The 19,982-nt window shown below is 42.8% G+C and overlaps 1 long non-coding RNA gene across 2 annotated transcripts in view; it reads left to right on the top strand.

Annotated features, from left to right (window-relative positions):
* The window catches only part of LOC138368185 (uncharacterized), a 42,443-nt gene that overhangs the window by 9,286 nt on the left and 13,175 nt on the right, over positions 1 to 19,982 (top strand). The window contains exon 3 of one of the 2 annotated variants that reach the window (XR_011229519.1): positions 19,265 to 19,562. The exons of the other annotated variant lie outside the window; for it this stretch is intronic. This is a non-coding gene — a long non-coding RNA (uncharacterized lncRNA). Of the gene's footprint in view, positions 1 to 19,264; positions 19,563 to 19,982 lie in introns of those variants that run through there. 2 annotated transcript variants of the gene reach the window in all.

Here is a 19,982-nt window from a genome sequence, read left to right as displayed (position 1 = left end):
AGTTGTGAGTCGTGTGAAAACCGTTTTTCATTCATAAACAAGGGTTGTTTGGCTGGAGCATGGAATCACTTTTGGGTCTGTTTGAAGGACGGGCTGACTCATGACGTTCAAATATTTCTCGAACAGTGTTTCGCTGATACGCTTTGTTCGAATTTCAACTTTAAAAGCGCTATTCAGCCACGTACTTCAAATGCAAATAAATAATTGACAACAGAATCTAAACACTTAGCCTACTCCGAACATAGAATTATAATGTATAATATTAACTTAGGAACGAGAGAAAAATAAATATTTTTATTACACTGTATGTTCAAATTAATAACTGCGGGCTCGGCCGCCTCCTTAATGAGCCTGGCCTGAGGATTAGGGTAGTTTTGGGAACATCTACAAGTCCAAGAGGCTCGACTGTATAGCAACGCCGTATCAGTATAGCAGGAACACTCGCCTACGCGCGAGTGTCCTCCAGTATGTCCTTAAACGTAGTCTCCTGGGCTCCGCCTTTCGGACTGTCAGTCATCTAATGCAGTACTTGGTTGAGTCTCTGGAGGCGTCTTCCCTTACATGTCTGTAATTGGTCCAGCTCCTGTCTGAAAACCTCTTGAGACCTTTTATTTAACTTGTTTCGCAACCGTTCATCATTCTCTCTACTCCAGGTAAGCATCACTACTTTATAGTTTCTTGTGAGTTATCTGCCGCATGGGGTTTGTGTAGCAATATTGGCCATTTTCGCATTGTTTCTATGTTTCCCTTCCCTAGCAAGTCTCACTGACTTCAAATATTAATACTACCTCTTCAAATTCATAGCATTTTCCTACTCTGAATTAAGCTAAAGGAGTATTTTATCTCATCACCATGGACTAGAATGTCTAGTTTGAATTCGTGGCCTCTTTGTTCTGTTGTTACTCGTTGACAACTACGTCCATATTTTTTTCAGTCAATTAGGACAAGCGTTTTACATTTGTCTTGTCTCTTTCATGTAGATAGTTTCAGTTGATTCTCCGTTCTTTGGACCTTAAGATGCATAGTTCCCCAACCAACCTCGTAGCAAATTTCTGTTCCTTTTCTGGTGTGTGTGTGTGTGTGTGGGGGAAAGGTGGGGTGGGAGGGGGTTGTTTAGCTGTATGTACAAACAGGCGTTTTAATACATTTCAAAACTCTGAGCGCTTGAGCAGCAGCACATGGGTAACTTGAACTCGACTTTAAATGATAAGACGCCTATTCAGATAAATCGGAAAGAATAAAACACCTTGACAGAAAAAAACGAATTATATTACACAGGGGGTTTCCCAAAGGGGCTTTATCGTCATATTGTTCTAGTCTAGAAGGTCTAATATTGTCAGTTTCTTTTGATTATGGCTTATGGGCCTCGGCTTACCTGTTTCATTCACTCGGCTCAGCCCGACTGCCAGCTTCCGTTTGGCGCACGCACACACTGTGCACGTATGAACACATGTACGTGCGCACACTCGCTTACACCTACGTGCGTTCACTCGCCGTGCGCCTATTCGAGGCGAGTGTGAACGTATTTATGAAGGTATTTATCTACGTATTTAATCTACGTTCGTATTTATCTACGTTCGTAGTGTGCGGGCGTAGTTGTATGCAAAGCCCGTCCTCCTAAGGCTACCCAATTTCAAGAAAACGGTCAATGTAAAGTGGCCTCTCCTAACCTACCAGAGGACCTAAAACAGAAAGCGGGACAGTACACCGCTTTCATTTTCCAGTACGACAATATCTGGCCTTATGTAACGCATACGATCGAGAAGCGACGTTCTTTGTAAGAGGACAGATTACCTACCGCTTGGGAGGTCGTATCCTTAGAGCCCGGGCCGGCCAAGGCAGGAATCGAATGGGCAGAGTTTCTTTCACTTGATGCCCATGTTCACCTAGAAGTAAATAAGTACCCGGAATTTAGAGAGCTGCTGTGGGCTGCATCCTAAGGTGGATGAATTATGGGCGCTTGTGAGTGCGCGCGCGTGTGCACGTTTGTAATATGTATAATAGATACGATTGGAAAAATACGTCAGAAAAGCGACGGTTGGAAAGGCTGGGACCACATGCAAACAGTTCGATCCTGCACGCACAGGTGGGTGAACACGTACGCACAACCCGCCTAGAATACGCAGCCGAGCTCGGATGTCGCCCATGCTCGTCCATGCGGGAGATTAGCGGGTTGTAATGCTTGTTTTACGCCACTCGAGTTGAGGTTTATCGACCATCATGGCGCCGATGCGTGACTACGTTCCTGCCCCGCGCAGCCTCCATGCTCTGCTTCCGTTCGTGGGCGTTGTTCCTCGTGGTTTTTGTATCCGACTGTTTGTAGTGTGATGTGTAATTCCCGTCTCTGGTGCGTACTAACGTGTGTGATGAAGACTTCTCCACCTTCTTGACCTTCCTACCCCTCTCTCTCTCTCTCACTCTTCTGTCAGGCTCACCCCTTTCTCCATTATTTCTTCCCAATCCCTGACATAAATCTTTTTATCGCTTCTTCTCTTTTTATCTTCTCTTCTCTCTTTTTATCTCTTCTACTCGTATCTCTTGGCATGGATACAGAATGTGTGGTAAACTATTAGGCAACTCATAAGATAAGTTCCTTGGAGTACACAAGGTACTTTGAGAACAAATAGTTTGAAAATGTTACGTTGAGAGGTAATTAACAAACCAGGTATAAACGACTAGGAGTCTGGACCTAAAGAGCTATAGATATCACCCCCCCCCCCCTCCGGAGTAACTAATAGGTAGGTACCGACAGGTAAGCACTAAGAAGTAAGTACCAAACAATGTTCAGTCACAAAAGTCAACAGAAAACTAGGATTCGTTACTACAATGTAGACTCTGTAATATTCCCATTGGTCAAACTACTATGTATTAGCGATAAGACCTACCATTAATGTATGATGACTTACTGTAAATATATAGCTCTTGAAATAGCACTTTCTCTGTAACTAGCTGACATTGTAACTGTAAGGTGTGAAGGATAGATGAAATTGTTTATGTAATAATCTAAGATGAGGTCTGATAAAGACCTTTTGTGCCCTCTGTAATGCTTTTGCGCTACCGCTCACAGGATGAGTATGGGGTGCACAATAAACTAAAATCAATGTAGAGTATAAAGTATCAGAAGCCTAACAACTCTGTCACTCAACTAGTACATCTCATTTTGTACGTTATAGTCCCCCAGTTTATAATTTCAAATTTGTTTTGAACAATTTGACGATCACTCTAGCCTCTTGCATGTCCATGTCACGAATAATTAACTACCAGAGTTAGAGTCCTCCAGTAATTACACTCAAATAGTTGTCGTGGGGTGGTAAGAGTTCCCGTCCTCGTCTTCAATACTGCAGTGTTGAATCATTTTATTTCCCACTGATAGTGTGAGCGTGCAGGCAGAGAGCCTTCTGGTTTTCTATCTTTACCTAAGATATCCAGACAGAATCTAGTAAATATATGATGTGAGTGATGCCTTCCTCTCACTCTCCCCACTGAATTATAATAACTGATATCTTCCCTTTCCTTTTGTCTTGATCACGTTTATCAACATAATTTGATTTACCTCCTCACATCTTTTAATTTCATAAATTGTTATTTTCATTAGATTACCTTTTTCATCTTGCCTCCTCCCCACTTTCTCGTTCTTCTGCCCCTTGCCCATACCTCCACACTCTCCGTAAATCATATCTCTAACTCACTGTGACAAGTTAGGGCACAAGACCTTCTACAGGGAAGTAATGTTATTAGTGAAAATGAAGAATATCTTGGAAATGGTCTGAAAGTTGACGTTTAGAGCAGAGATCACAAACGGCAGGGAAAGTTTTCAGAGGAGTTTTGGTAGAAAATATCGTATGCTTATTACACGAACTTGGAGCAAGATCGGATGTAAGAAGGGACGCTCAGAAGGTTAATACTCGCATGCTACTGGCCGAAAACTCGCCAAGTTTACTATGTGGTCATGTCATTGACTCACCATCGTATGTGGTCATGTCATTGACTCACCATCGTATGTGGTCATGTCATTGACTCACCATCGAGAGACCTAGGTTCAAGGTGGGACAGCTTAAACGTTGAAATTGTTAAATCTCAATGCAAAACACATATCTGAAAGTCATGATTAGAAGAGATATTAGGCTAGGCCAAAAATAATCTATATATAAATATTCGAAATTACGAAAACGGAATACAGGAATTCGTATCTGGGAGCGTTAGTAATATAGCATTTAATGTCGTTCTTCAGTTTTACATTGCCCTTGTTAGGACAAGTTCAGTTCAGCTTTGAGCACCATATTGTAGACAGGGTGTAAATTCACTGGAAGATGGACAGAGAAGAATGACAAAGTTAATCCCAAAAATTCTAGAAGCCTACCATAAGATGAGAATTTTTGAATTGTTGCCTCACTATTTTGATGGCTTACTCCCTCAAACACCATCGTGTTTATTGTGCACCCCATACTCACCCGGCAAAAAGCATTACAGAGGGCGCAAAAGGCCTTTATCAGACCTCAACTTAGATTATTACATAAACAATTTCATCTATCCTTTACACCTTATAGTTACAATGTCGGCTACATATGTCCGATATTTTTCTCACCTGTTAGCCTAGCAGTAATTGGAGAACCTGAATGTAAACAGATTGCCGGGTTGTGTTCCAGAAAACTTACTTGGATAAGGCTTCAAATGAACAGTGGGAAGGAAAAGCTTGAAGCTTGTTAACACGAGCCAAAAGTCGTCTTATGACATTAAAAAATATGTATTTACGTTCTGTAAAAAGAAGGAGAGCGAGGGTGGGCACGGCTGACGCATGCAAATGAATGGTAGAGTATAACATTGCTGTTTGAATAAGGTGACAAATATATAAATGCAAAATATAACACGGAACACGTGATTTTGTGATTATTACATATATATATATATATATATATATATATATATATATATATATAATGTGTGTGTGTTTGAGGGAGTAAGCCATCAAAATAGTGAGGCAACACGTGCCAGGGTTCAGGCAAAGGCACGTGCTACGCCGGAAGGGGTAGGGGGGGAGGGGGTGTAGAGCTGGGTGGAATGACTTGTCACCGTTACTGCAGGTTCCCACAACGGTCACTTTGGCCCTAAATGCATAGAGACAACGGGCACAAGGTATGGGTTATCTCTCCCTCTTCACTGTTTTTGTATTATTATTACTAAAATTAGGTTTTTTCAAGGTTAGGAGTAGCTTTCATATGTGGATTATGCATGTTCAAGAAGCCTGATACTGGACACTGTTGTTAAGATTTTTGCAAAGTGTATATTCTCTTTCTCTCTCTCGCTATTTCTCCAGTCATCACTCCTCATTCCCTTTATACCAATTCTTCACTCATCATTCGTTTCTCTTCCCTTAGTCCCAGAACTAAGATACATGAGTTACGAGGACAGGCTGCGTGAAATGCACCTCACGACACAGGAAGACAGAAGAGAAGGGGAGACATGATCGCTACCTGCAAAATTTTCAGAGGAATTGACAGGGTAGATAAAGATTAACTGTTTAACATGGGTGGTACGCGAACAAGGGGGACACAGGTGGAGACTGAGTACCCAAATGAGCCACAGGAACGTTAGAAAGAACTTTTTCAGTGTCAGAGTAGTTAACAGATGGAATGCATTAGGCAGTGATGTGGTGGAGGTTGACTCCATACACAGTTTCAAATGTAGATATGATCGAGCCCAGTTGGCTCAGGAACCTGTTCACCAGTTGATTGACAGTTGAGAGGCGGGACCAAAGAGCCAGAGTTCAATCCCCGCAAACACAACCAAGTGAGTACATCATGTTTAGCGTAGCTTTCCTCAGGCTACGTACGTACTTATACGTACTCCTAACACTGACTTCGTAATTCCACAAATGATTCTTTGGCATCAGGAATTCCCAGTGTCTATTGTTAGTATTTAGAACATCGACACTGGCAACCTCAATACTGGAAACTCCCACACAATTGCCATGTTTAGTAAATCTTTTTTCCAACCCTCTCACTCCTGGGTTGGGTCGAATGACTAAATATGTGTCACAAAATCTATTCAAAACTATGTTTTAATTTTACAGTTTTTTTCGTATATTTTATCATCGATATGCAATTAAAGTACATTTGATAACCAAAATAAAGGTTGTTAGCTGTTGTCAGTATACTGCATTAATTAATTAATTTTTAGGGGTAAGCGGTAATTTGAGATGTTAGCTTTTGGTTGATCAGTCCAGCAACCAGGAGGCCTGGCCGACGACCGGGCCGCGGGGACGCTAAGCCCCGGAAGCACCTCAGGTAACCTCAAGGTAAGGTAACCTCGGCATGATTTTTGGCACTGTTTCTGAACTACATTCATGATGCTAGCAACAAATTCCATTGTTGACGGTTCCAAAATGGAGTGTAGATTTCCATCACTTAGTGTGATTAAAATTTTCACATGAGGTCGAAGCAGCCCGTCCTCATCAACAAACGCCAAATGCTCGTTAATTCAACCGCTAAACCCCCTGTTTATGAAAAGCATTTTACATACGGCTGCAACCCGTCCTCAGACCAAGTCCATTCCATCCAGCGGTTGACCCCAAAGACGCATTCATCAATTTTAATATGATCATTCAAAACAGGAATTTTCTCAAATGTAAATTAATATTATCTTATATTACCATATTGCACATATTTAGGCACTAGTTAGGTTAGGTTAGGTATTTTAGGTTCTGTTGGCGATTATTTGTAATTGTAGTACGCGGGTGAAGCATTTACAGCCTTGTGGTTCGAACAAAATTCGTCAGTGACGAACTTGTTCCGGAAGTGTTCGAACGTAATCGGTTGTGAGTCGTGTGTAAACCGTTTTTCATTCATAAACAGGGAGGGTTTGGCGGGTGCATGGAATCACTTTTGGGTCTTTGTTTGGAGGACGGGCTGTTGTTTGGAGGATAGGCTGACTCTCAAATGAGGACGTTCGAATAGTTCTTGAAGAGTGTTTCGTTGTTGACCTCTTTTCAAATCGCAAGTCTGTAAAAGCTTCACCCACGAACACATACAAATAATGACGAACAGAACCTAAACACCTAGCCTAATCTACGCCTGGCTATGCATAAAACTTTAACAAAAACTAATATTAATATATAAATGAGATAAAATAAATTGTTCATACACAATACGTTAAAATTTTTAAATGGGACTCGAGGGGACGCGGCTTTAACGAGCCTGGCATGAGGACGGGTTGTCGAATAGAACTTCCACGAAACAAACGTTCAGAATTCTCACGTGAAATGAGATAACCACATTTAGTGTACTTTATTGGTCCTTAAATAATTATTTTTTGAAAGAGTTTCGATAATGTTATGACAAGTTAGCGAACTGATGGTGTACTTGTTAGTGGATGAGGAAATAAGGGGGTTAACACGCGCCGTCCAGGTGGCAAGCAGTCGGTTACTATAATTTACACACCAGACAAATATTGAACATTATCTGAACGTAAAATTGGCATCAGATTGCGTTGCATGATTTGCTGTCACTAATGACCCCTAGGGAGAACCCGTCCTCTGAACAGATACGCATGTTTACCTTATGGTAACTCACGTCACAAATGCAACCCACTAATACAAAGGTAACGGCTCGTGAAATATCTACGTTTTCTATGCATCGGACTTGATAGTTTAGGTGGGTTAGATAACTTAGGAGGTTGGGTTTGCCACGAAATCAAAAGAACGAGCTGGAATATGGAAGCAGGCAGGCAGGCAGGCAGGCAGCCAGGCAGGCAGCTAGGCTGGCAGGCAGGCTGGCAGCCAGGCAGAGCGTGCAGGACACATGTCGTGACCACTCAGCGCAGGCGTCAGTCGCCCGCCGTGACGATGGACGGCCCTTAACAAGGAAATGATCCACACGTTACTGCGATACACCGCAGTTATTCACTATACTTTTGTGATGGCAGGTTTTAGCTATCGATCGACGCATTAGCAGCGGGCGGCAGGGGTGAAAACACTTACTTGGGTGGTCATATAGGTTGAGAGAGGTGACGTGGGCGTTGTCGGAGGGTGACAAGGGGTTATGTGGTCGTTGTCGAAGGGTGACAGGGGTTATGTGGACGTTGTCGGAGGGTGACATGGGGTTATGTCGGCGTTGTCGGAGGGGTGACATGAAGTTATGTATTAAGCCGCATAATCTACACATATTTAAGTTTGAACGAATAAAATATTCAGAAAGGTAGCTTGTAGAGTACTGTCATTTAAAAAAATATGTAATTGAAAATAAATTTATCATAAGGACTCTTCCATTAATGATCATAGGCCTACCTGTAGGGATTCACAGAAAATGGTAACCCAAGGTGGTGTAAGAATTATGAACATTGAAACAAAGAAACTCCCAAACATAATAACAGGATAACGGCACCGGTATAAGTAAGAGCTGTACCATTACAGAAATTCGAAATTTCTGTAGAACATGAAAAGTGTCTTACTAAAGGTAAAGGTCTTAACCTTTGCACGGTTAAAGAACACCCTACTAAAGACCCCTATATACCAGCACGACCTAAAAAAAAGGTCTCAACAACTTGGTTTTACTGTACATATGAATGGGTAGGAATAGAACAGCTGAAAAGGAAATCCTAAGGATTTTATCATATTGATTTCTAGAAAACGCTTACATATCGGTAACCATTTTCAGCCCAGAAACGCCTGATCTTGGAAATCCTCAGTCCTAGTTCAGGAGAATGTATGTAGGATAATTTTGATCGTTATAAATTCAAGGAAGTTTGGATTTGGGGGGTTTAATAATCTAGGGACTTACTTTGTATGTTAATGATCTACGGAGTTGTTTTGGAGGTTAATGACCTATTTGGAGATTAATGATCTAAAGAGTTATATTGTAGGTAAATGATTTAGTTTCCCGACTATCATTGATAGTCGGGAAACGAGGAATAGTTTACAAATGAATTTCTAGAGTGGGAGACTTACTGGGTTTGTGACAAGAGATTGTTTTAGTTTTAGTTTTGAGAAATTTTATGCTCGCCATTCGAAAGCCGTGAATATAATATAGAACTTACGAATTCAATGAGCTTGATCGTGAAAATTCTGGATATAAAAACGTTTGATATTTAATTTGCGAATTCGCCGTGTGTTTGATCATTGAGTATTTGATCAATGACAGAGTTCTGCATCGAGCTTAACTATAACTGTGAAACATAGGCAGTTTAGAATTGATGCTTCGAGTGATGTTAGAGACGCTGGAAATTAAAGCCTCATTCAAATTTGATTACACAAGTTCTGGGCTTTTAGAAGATGTGAGGCTTGGAGACTACAATGAATCTCCATGCTTTAGGCTTTTTGTTTTGTGGTCTTGGGCACTAGGATACTTAATCTTCGTACAATTACAATTATCTTTTTAATGTAACAAGCACGCCTGGTCCGAAACTGTAGTCATCTTTCCACATTCAAATACTAAGAATTATCTACGAGAAACCAATTTTAAGGTATTTCATGTAAAACAAATTTTAGGTATACATATGAAAAAACAAATTTAAGGTATACGTATACACAAAATTGAAGAATTATCCATCTTAGCACTATGTATATTAAGATTACTAATCATGATAATACATCCTTTAAGCACTGTGAGTGTATATGACGAATACATACAGTGAATACATATGAAAAGTACATACGATGAATACATATGATGAGAACATATGTTGAATACACAAAATGTTTCATTGAAGAAAATCCAGAATGCCAGAGCGCATAGAGCGAGCGTTACAAGTATGTGAGATCTGGTAAGAATCATCTTGTGGGGAACTTTGAGTCCGGGGTCACGTCTCTCCTCTACACTCCAGCAGTAACTAGCACAAATATTTTCTTTTGGAATTGGGTAATGGTGTGTGAGGCTGGGCTGTATGATCGTCCTAGTTCCTGACTCGAGTGACTTTCTGTGTTCAAGAGTCGTGTGTGTGTGTGTGTGTGTGTGTGTGTGTGTGTGTGTGTGTGCGTGCGGAAAAAAACACATTTGAGAAATAGAGAATGCTAAACGCGTTTTTTTAGCATTTTAAACGCGCTAAACACATGTGTTTTTTCCGTATACTTGGATCAGTGTTTTTGTGATCATTGTTGCATATGTATAATATATATATAATAAATATATAATATGCTATCCTTTTTTTCTGCTCTAAGAGTGACTGACTATAATTTATCTCAGTTTGCTTATATAATTATTGCAATTATTCCTTCAGTCCTCATGCGGTAAAAAATAATTAGAACCGCTCGTGGTTACTTAGTTAATACAAATATAATATGCCGTCAGTTTGACAATAATTCACCATACCCAGGGGCCTTGTTGCTCACGCTCCATTCAGCGGTAAACAGAGTAGGCAGACCACACACTAGAAAGTGAAGGGACGACGACGTTTCGGTCCGTCCTGGACCATTCTCAAGTCGATTGGACGGACCGAAACGTCGCCGCCCCTTCACTCTCTAGTGTGTGGTTTGGTCAGTGTATATTGTGACTCCTCGTCTGCAGAGTAGGCAGACTCTGAAATCTGCCTACCTCATAGCTGCCATTCCTGTTGTTGTTGTTGCTTTTAGATTTAGCTACTCAGAACGAAATGTCCATGTAGCACGGGCTATGGTGAGCCCCGTAAGCTTCCGTTCCACTTGCTTCTCTTCTTATACTGCCCCGCTGCACTGGGCCCTCTCAGTCAGGTATTGTTGAAGGGGGAAAGCCGAAAGGGCTCCAGTTGTCCTTTCCTTTTCACTGTGATTTTCCTGCACGTGCGCGTACACACACACACACACACACACACACACACACACACACACACACACACACACACACACACACACACACAGGTTCAGGCTGGTGGCTGAGTGGACAGCGCTCTAGACTCGTGGATCTAGGGACCGGGGTTCGATCCCCGGCACCGCCGGAAAAACAAATGGGCAAAGTTTCCTTCACCCGGATGCCCCCTGTTACCTAGCAGTAAATAGGTACCTGGGAGTTAGACAGCTGCTACGGGCTGCTTCCTGTGTGTATGTGTGTGTAAAATTTGTTTTTTTATTAATATTTAGCAACAGTTGATTGATTGACAGTTGAGAGGCGGGCCGAAAGAGCAGAGCTCAACCCCCGCAAGCACAACTAGGTGAATACAACTAGGCGAATACACACAATCCTGGTTAGAGACCGGGCCGCGGGGGTGTGGAGGGGGGGGGGGACTTTGAACCCCCTAAACCACCACAAGGCAGAAAAAAACATTTAAAAAATAAGCAAGAAATCAAAAGTAATAAATGTTATAGGGCTTAGCTGCCCATTGAGTGTTCGCCTGTGTCGAGGCATCAGAGAGCCTGCCTCTGGTATTAACACCTCGGGGGGTGAGCGCAGTGGTACAAAAGTGGTACAAAAGTGGCACAAAAGTGGTACAAAACAGTGGTACAAAAGTGGTACAAAACAGTGGTACAAAACAGTGGTACAAAACAGTGGTACAAAAGTGGCACAAAAGTGGTACAAAAGTGGCACAAAACACTGGCACAAAAGTGGTACAAAACAGTGATACAAAACAGTGGTACAAAAGTGGTACAAAAGTGGTACAAAACAGTGGTACAAAAGTGGTACAAAACTGATACAAAACTGGTACAAAAGTGGTACAAAACAGTGGTACAAAAGAAAGCTGTCTCGATCTCCTGTAATGTACACCCTCCATAAATATCATGTTCTGATTATATTAATACACGCAGGTATCTCTGTATTTACTGGCAAGAGATGTTAATTAATCTAATTACATGAGGCTCCTAGCTTAATTTATATAAAGTAATAACTACTCATTTGTATTAATAGTCAAGAATTGTCCTATAAATATTTTATATTAATCTATGGTTTAGGAGTTATCCCTCCCCCCATGGCATAACCGGATTGCACTTAAAAGAATGATAGGGAATATGGTCAGGAAACTAGTTTCGATCCTCAGTATAAACGTATAACCACAAACCGCCCTTTGCTGTTGAGATGAATTGGTGAAATCCGGAGGAATTCAAGTCTTTTTGACTTTGGGGCTTATTTCTACACTTTCGCTTTTACATAGACTTTAATCCTGTCGTATAGAGGTTTCAATTAGTAATTTGGTACCTTTTGATGTTAAATAGAAATTACGTGAGCTTTAGCATAAGATATAATACGATTTGCTAATAGAGCCGTCTTGAAGGCCAGGCTGACGCAATATTCCGGTGATTTATATCGGTGATTTATGGGTGAATTTGTTTTTTATTACATTTTACAAAACGGTGGAATTTATTCAACACACACACACACACACACACACACACACACACACACAGGGTGGGCAGACTGCATATTTTTGGATTGTCAGAAAGCCTTTGATACAGTGCCACACAAGAGGCTAGTGCGAAAGTTGGAGATGCAGGCTGGAGTGAGAGGGAAGGTACTCCGGTGGATAGAGGAATACCTAAGCAACAGGAGACAACGAGTCTGTGTGAGGGGTGAGGTCTCAGATTGGCGAGACGTCACAAGTGGAGTCCCGCAGGGGTCAGTCCTTGGACCTATACTGTTTCTGGTATATGTAAATGATCTCCCAGAGGGTATAGATTCGTTCCTCTCAATGTTTGCCGACGATGCAAAAATTATGAGGAGGATTGAAACAGAGGATGATAGTAGGAGGCTACAAGATGACCTGGATAGACTGAGTGAATGGTCCAACAAATGGCTGTTGAAGTTCAACCCGAGTAAATGCAAAGTAATGAAACTAGGAAGTGGAAACAGGAGGCCAGGCACAGGATACAGAATAGGAGATGAAGTACTTAATGAAACAGACAGAGAGAAAGATCTAGGAGTTGATATCACACCAAACCTGTCTCCTGAAGCCCACATAAAGAGAATAACGTCTGCGGCATATGCGAGGCTGGCTAACATCAGAACGGCGTTCAGGAACCTGTGTAAGGAATCATTCAGAATCTTGTACACCACATATGTAAGACCAATCCTGGAGTATGCGGCCCCAGCATGGAGCCCGTACCTTGTCAAGCACAAGACGAAGCTGGAAAAAGTCCAAAGGTATGCTACTAGACTAGTCCCAGAACTAAGAGGCATGAGTTATGAGGAAAGGCTGCGGGAAATGCACCTCACGACACTGGAAGACAGAAGAGTAAGGGGGGACATGATCACAACCTACAAAATCCTCAGGGGAATCGACCGGGTAAACAAGGATGAACTATTCAACACTGGTGGGACGCGAACAAGGGGACACAGGTGGAAGCTGAGTACCCAAATGAGCCACAGAGACGTTAGAAAGAACTTTTTCAGTGTCAGAGTAGTTAGTAAATGGAATGCATTAGGAAGTGATGTGGTGGAGGCTGACTCCATACACAGTTTCAAATGTAGATATGATAGAGCCCAATAGGCTCAGGAATCTGTACACCAGTTGATTGACGGTTGAGAGGCGGGACCAAAGAGCCAGAGCTCAACCCCCGCAAGCACAATTAGGTGAGTACAATTAGGTGAGTACACACACACACACACACACACACACTCACAAGAAATGGAATGCATTAGGCAGTGATGTGGTGGAGGCAGACTCTATACACAATTTAAAATGTAGATATGATAGAGTCCAATAGGCTCATTAATCTGTACACATGTTTATTGACGGTGGAAGTACACTAGTTGATTGACGGTGGAGAGGCGGGACCAAAGAGCCAAAGCTCAACCCCCCGCAAGCACAAATAGATGAGTATACACACATACGATAGAGAGTAAGGATCAGAATTGTGTGAAGAGAATAATAAGTCTCCTTGGAAGCTTGTGGGATTGGAACATAGTAGTGACGCTGAATCCGAAATTTATATTATTTTTCTGTTATTGATTTTGGAAACGAGGTTACGACGGAGGAGAAGAACCTTCCAGAGTCAATATATATTAAGACCAAAGATTGTGACGATGTTCTGAGGCAGTGACTAGTGTGTGTATATGTATGTATGTATGTATGAATGTGTATTGCAGATGTGAGCATATGTGTTTACAATGTATGCCTGCAGGATCGATCTGTTAACCCTAGGGTCCCCGCCTTTCTAGCCGTCTGTTCTTTAATGTACTAACTCCCAACCTATTTTCCTCTATCATATCTACTACATATATTTTTAACACACGTGCGCGCGCATCACCACGATGTAGCCTACAACGGTTAATTGGTGCCCGTTTGCTGCTAGTTGAACAGACGCATCAGGTGAAAGAAGCTATCTGTTTATATGCCTCGGCCGGGAATCGAGCCCGGGGCCTCGGGACTGCGATCCCCGAAAGCTATCCGCTCGGCCGGAAAGCTCAGGAAGGCGGGGTCCAAGAGCTAACAGCTCGATCCTGAAGGTGGAAATAGTTATACACGCAGTTTTCGACTAGGATAAGTCCTTATCTGGTATTAATAATTAGTGTCACATTGAGATATGAGCCATGTATGATTTTTTGAGCCGGTCGGCCGAGCGGACAGCACGCGGGGCTTGTGATCCTGTGGTCCTGGGTTCGATCCCAGGCGCCGGCGAGAAACATTGGGCAGAGTTTCTTTCACCCTATGCCCCTGTTACCTAGCAGTAAATAGGTACCTGGGTGTTAGTCAGCTGTCACGGGCTGCTTCCTGGGGGTGGAGGCCTGGTCAAAGACCGAGCCGCGGGGACACTAAAGCCCCGAAATCATCTCAAGATAATCTCAAGATAATCTCAAGATAATCTGGCAGATTTCATGTAAATAATAACTGAAAGATTTCATGTAAATAATAACTGGAAGATTTCATGTAGATAATAACTGGAAGATTTCATGTAAATAACAACTGAAAGATTTCATGTAAATAATAACTGGAAGATTTCATGTAAATAATAACTGGAAGATTTCATGTAAATAACAACACGACATGATGTGCGTCCCCGCATGTGTGACAATAAACGAATCATGATCACCAACAATAACAAGGATCAAAGGTAATGTTAGCTACCCAAGAGGATAATCCCCCTTTATATTCCTCCATGATTCTCCTCATTACGATTCTCTTTTGTTCTTCACGGCCAGTCTTGCTTGTGACACTTATACAACCCCTCTGTTCTTAAGGCCCAAAACCATTATTGCTAATCAAGGAGTCGTGACCCTTGATTGTGTTAGTGGGTTTCGTCTCTCTTCCACCACGCAGCCTCGACGTCCCTTAACATTATCTTTTCGCCTTGAGGGATCAGCGTATTACAGTGATAAAGACAAAAGTTGTGTTTAGTTCCTAAGAGCCTCTCGCTCTAAAGGACACGCTATTCTCCAATTCTCGTCCCGGCAAGTGGTTGAAATTCTCGTTATAATTGTGGATGTGAGTTGGCCGAGCCGGGGCCACAATAAAGGCCTGGAATACCCGGGAATTACACCAGGAAGAAGAGCCAGAGAGAGAGAGAGGTTTTGAGAATTTATTGATCAGCTGATGAGTGTTTGAGGATTGAGCGGCAGAACTGAGCATTACTGGTCATTATTACTCGTTCAGCACCACTTACCTGCTTTAGCTGCATCCTGTGTACATGTTGATCAAATCACACACTAGAAAGTGAAGGGACGACGATGTTTCGGTCCGTCCTGGACTATTCTCAAGTCGATTATGATCACAATCGACTTGAGAATGGTCCAGGACGGACCGAAACGTCGTCGTCCCTTCACTTTCTAGTGTGTGGTTTGGACAACATATTTCAGCCACGTTATTCATCACGTGAATCACGTGCTGCTTGATTCACGTCGGTTAGCAAGAGTGTATTTCTTACTTCATGTACTACTGTACTACTGTGTGGTTTACTAGACCATGAGTGGTGTAGTAATCCGTGAACACCAAGAGCGTAACAATGCCGGGGCGACCCTCCCCCCCTGTGTATCGCTGTGACGGAGTGACCTACTCACAGGCGAGTCCAACTCCAGGTTCTTGTGCTGCTGAAGACGTTTCCCCAACGTCGAAACGCCGACTCAACATGACCTATGCGTTCCACCTTTAGCGTTTTCTCCATTTCTCCAAGAGGTAGCCTTATGTGGGGCCAAAATAGTTGTTGGAAGTAAATGGGAGAATATAACTCTGGGTTTCCATTCCAGGTTGAAACCTTTTTTTCCATGCGCCTCAGGCGTGAGATATTTAGTGGGTCAAGGCTCGTGTGCTGTCGTCGACAGTACCGCTCCTGTGCCAGGTAAGCTACGGGCTGACCATAGCCCGTGCCACTTGGAACTTGTTCCGAGTAGCTGAATCTATAACAACAACGTGTGCTGCTGGGGGTGAGGCGAGAGGTTTTTCATTCACCGTGTGGACTCTGATCCTGTCCCTGGGGGGATGGTGTCAGAGGGGGCTGCATGGGAGTGACCAGCGTGTCTCCCCAGGCCGTACAAGTCCCTCCCGTCACACACACACAAACACACTGCTCTAATGACTGCCTCATAGTGTTCACAGTCACATTGGCTACAGCGTATCAATGCTCAACCCCTCAATTCCCCCCTTTCCCTGATCCCAAACAGAAGGCTCCCTAAGGCTCGGTTCTAGCTTCTCGTGCTCAAAGTCTAATAGGTGTAAACTCAGCCAGTACCAATCAGTTTACGATCTTACGCTCTGGAATACTACGGGCCAATCCACCAGGAAATTGGCTGGAGGATACGGCAGTGTTGCTGCCCGTTTAGTTCGCTACTTGCACAAGATTTTAATAATGATCACAGCTTTAATTAATCAAGCTTCGGGCACTGTTCGAGCACTTCTTCATTATCTCCGCGTTGTGGTTTTTGGCGTAGTAAAGGGGGAGTTTTTCTCCGGTATTTGGTAATTAAGATGTAGTTGGTGGTATTTGGCGATGTCGTGTCGCAGCTGGTGATCGATATTTGGCGATGTCGTGTTGCAGCTGGTGATGTTTGGCGATGTTGTGTCGCAGCTGGTGATGTTTGGCGATGTCATGTTGAAGCTAGTGGTATTTGATGGTTATATTTTGCATATCAAGTATGTATAAGTGTTATCTTGAGTTATCTTGAGATGATTTCGGGGCTTAGCGTCCCCGCGGCCCGGTCCTGGACCAGGCTTCCTTTTTTGTTACACACCCCTTCTCCCCCCAGGAAGCAGCCCGTAGCAGCGGTCTAACTCCCAGGTATTATTTACTGCTAGGTAACAGGAGCATCAGAGTGAAAGAAATATTTTACCCATTTGTCTCCGCCTCCACCGGGGATCGAACCCGGAACCTCAGGACTACGAATCCGAAGCACTGTCCACCCAGCTGTCACCCCGCCAAACACACACCGAAACTACGACGTTGGTACAACGTTCGAACAAGTTTTAACACCTAACCAGTTATAACAACCAATATAGCAAGTTGTAACAACGTTCTAATACGTCATAAACACGTTAAGCCAAGATGTAACAACTTTATTACAAGTTGTAACAAGCAGAAAATAGAGACAGTTACGGTTTGTGTTTCCAGGGAGGCGCCTGCTGAGGATATTGCGTGGGTATTTTGGCTGAGGTGGATGCTTAGCTCTAGTACTGACGGGTGGTGGGATAAGTGGAGAGTTTGAAGGATAAGTGGAGAGTTTGAAGGATAAGTGGAGAGTTTGAAGGATAAGTGGAGAGCTTGGAATTAGAACGTAAATATAATTGTGAGCGATCATACTAGAGCTGCCGTACCCCCCCCCCCCCCTCCACCCCACGGGCTATCTACCCTGTCAATTCCTCTGATAATTTTGTAGGTAGTGATCATGTTTCCCCTTACCCTTTCTGTCCTCCAGTGTCGTGAGGTGCATTTCACGCAGCCTTTCCTCGTAACTCATGCCTCCTAGTTCTGGCAAGGTAAACAGGGTCATCAGGGTGAAAGAAACTGCCCATCTGTTTCCGCCGGCGCCGGGAAACACTCCGGGTTCGCGAGGCCTGTGTGTGTGTGTGTGTGTGTGTGTGTGTGTGTGTGTGTGTGTGTGTGTGTGTGTGTGTGTGTGTGTGTGTGTGTGTGTGCGTAATCCAATTATAATTTGTTAGCGAGAATAATAAAAAGAAAGATACGGCTTATTAGTTTATTTTTTGTTTTTGTAGTGACAGACGAGCCGAGCTACGGCCTTTGTCTTTAACTATAAATTTATATATGTGTGATGTATATACACTGAGAATTAGGAAGGAATTTATATATAATTTTCTATTTTAATAACACTTTCAATATGGGTTGATACCAGCTTGAATAACCCAGTAATTGCAGCCATCTGAAGGAGCACTATACTGCCACTAAAACACATTTAAGAACAAAGTGAGACGCAAGAACACACCAACACGCTCTTAATAAGTTCGTGACCGACCCTATAACCCAGACCCGGGCGCGCACACTCGCAAAAAAAGTTGATAACTGGTCAAAAAGCGAGTTAATGAGAGAAGCCAAAGTCCTCCCTCCTCTACCCTCCGTTTTCTTTGCCTAGGGTGCCGAGCGTCAAGAAAATCACCGTGTTTGTATAATAACCGCCCTCGTCAGTACACGCTCTCCCAGTTTTTCCTCGCGCGTCGTGCGGGAAGGTCTGCAATCTGATTGTTTTAAATCTTCTTGACATTATCCCCATCACTGATGCTATTATGCTTATATCTCCGACCATCAGATCTAGCGGGGTAACTGCGGCATGTGCGGATCGCGAAGCAAGCGCTCTTCTTGCATTACAATCTAGAATAAAATGGGTTCATAAAAAGCAGATAAATACGGGGAAAAAAAATCAATTCTTGCGTGAAATTGTTTAATTAAATCTTATAGACTGAATTTCGAGGTTGTCGAAAGATTCTTTGAAGTTTCACCATTCACAATAACAGAGTTTAGGGTTGTTAGGGGGTGGGGGGTGGGGTTGAGGCTTCGTATTGGATGTGATTAAAACCCAAAACGTCAAGAACAGATCAAGCGTCCGAACCGATTTTTTGTTCTCGTATGATGTACAAGGACGTTATCAAGAGTTTCACTTTAGAGAACACTTGCCTTTATTCAACTTAAATCATATTTTATATGAATTAATGCCAATTAATTTAACCCGAGGTAGAGTATATTTTTAAGCCCGGTAATTATTATCGCCCGCAACCAGGTCGCTGGTAATCGCGTCCCTGTTTGTACTGGGGGGAAAAATCCGGTCTTTAAGATGGGGGGAGAGTGGGGGGGGGGGAGTGGGGGGGAGAGGAAGGGGGAGTACAAGAAGCAAATCGTGGAGCAATTCTTGTTTACCTCTTCACTCGCAGCACAGGTGATGGATCATTGTAATTACCTGAATAGATGATTAGCTCCTCTGTTTATCTTCAGCGGCGATACACCCATCTCCCTGACAGCGGGTCGGGCCGTCCTGAGAGATGCTAGCGTGCGGCTCTCAACCCGGGAGATAAGGAGGCAGGAATTATCGGACATCGGTAGCCGGCCAGCGCGCTCCAGAGATCGACTCCCCCTCCTTGAAGGATCTCGCTAGTTGCTGCTGCAGCGCTTACACGGGATATTGTTGCTATTAGCGATGGACGATCCTGAGGATACCTGCAGCACGACCATCAACATTACTCTTGCTTATAATGATGTATATGAGGCATGAATAATGTTATATATTATAGAATGCCCAGTATATTACGAAAGAAGTACCATGTGGACCCTGTAGTATTTTTTTCCCCTTTTTAAATGTTAATTAGAATATCTAACAAGTAGTGTAATCAGAATGATCCTGAGTGAAAATAAATATATATATATATATATATATATATATATATATATATATATATATATATATATATATATATATATATATATATATATATATATATGTACATAATATGTATATTATGTGATCTGGATATACTAGAGTGTGTTGAAGGGGAGCACTCGACACGGGCCTTGCGGCTATCGTCAAATCGGAAATAATATTGTCTCTCCACTGTTCCATAGTGGGCGGAAAAGTGTATCGCTGTGATCCACAGTGTATCTCACCAGGTGCTCCGTCCACCTCTTTATTTACTCCGAAAAGATGAATCTACCATTT

Source organism: Procambarus clarkii, chromosome 24 (genome assembly GCF_040958095.1).
Source record: "Procambarus clarkii isolate CNS0578487 chromosome 24, FALCON_Pclarkii_2.0, whole genome shotgun sequence".
Taxonomy (NCBI): domain Eukaryota; kingdom Metazoa; phylum Arthropoda; class Malacostraca; order Decapoda; family Cambaridae; genus Procambarus; species Procambarus clarkii.
This window is presented reverse-complemented; position numbering and strand designations above follow the sequence as displayed.